Consider the following 272-nt stretch of genomic DNA (forward strand, 5'->3'; position numbering starts at 1 on the left):
TGGTGGCCATAGTGACAGCGGTGGCCATGCTGGTGGCGGTTGTGGCATGGCAATGGCAGTGGTGGCTGTGGTGACAGTTGTGGCCATGCTGGTGCCAGTGGTGGCCATGCTGGTGGCAGTGGTGGCACAGCAATGGCAGTGGTGGCCATAGTGACAGTGGTGGCCGTGCTGGTGGCGGTGGTGGCGCTGGCCATGGTGGCCGCGCTGGAGCCGTGCGCTGTCCGCGGCGCTGATCCCGGCCCCACGCCGCGAGGCCGACCCGCAGCCCGAAC

Source organism: Geospiza fortis, unplaced genomic scaffold, assembly GCF_000277835.1.
Source record: "Geospiza fortis unplaced genomic scaffold, GeoFor_1.0 scaffold289, whole genome shotgun sequence".
Taxonomy (NCBI): Eukaryota; Metazoa; Chordata; class Aves; order Passeriformes; family Thraupidae; genus Geospiza; species Geospiza fortis.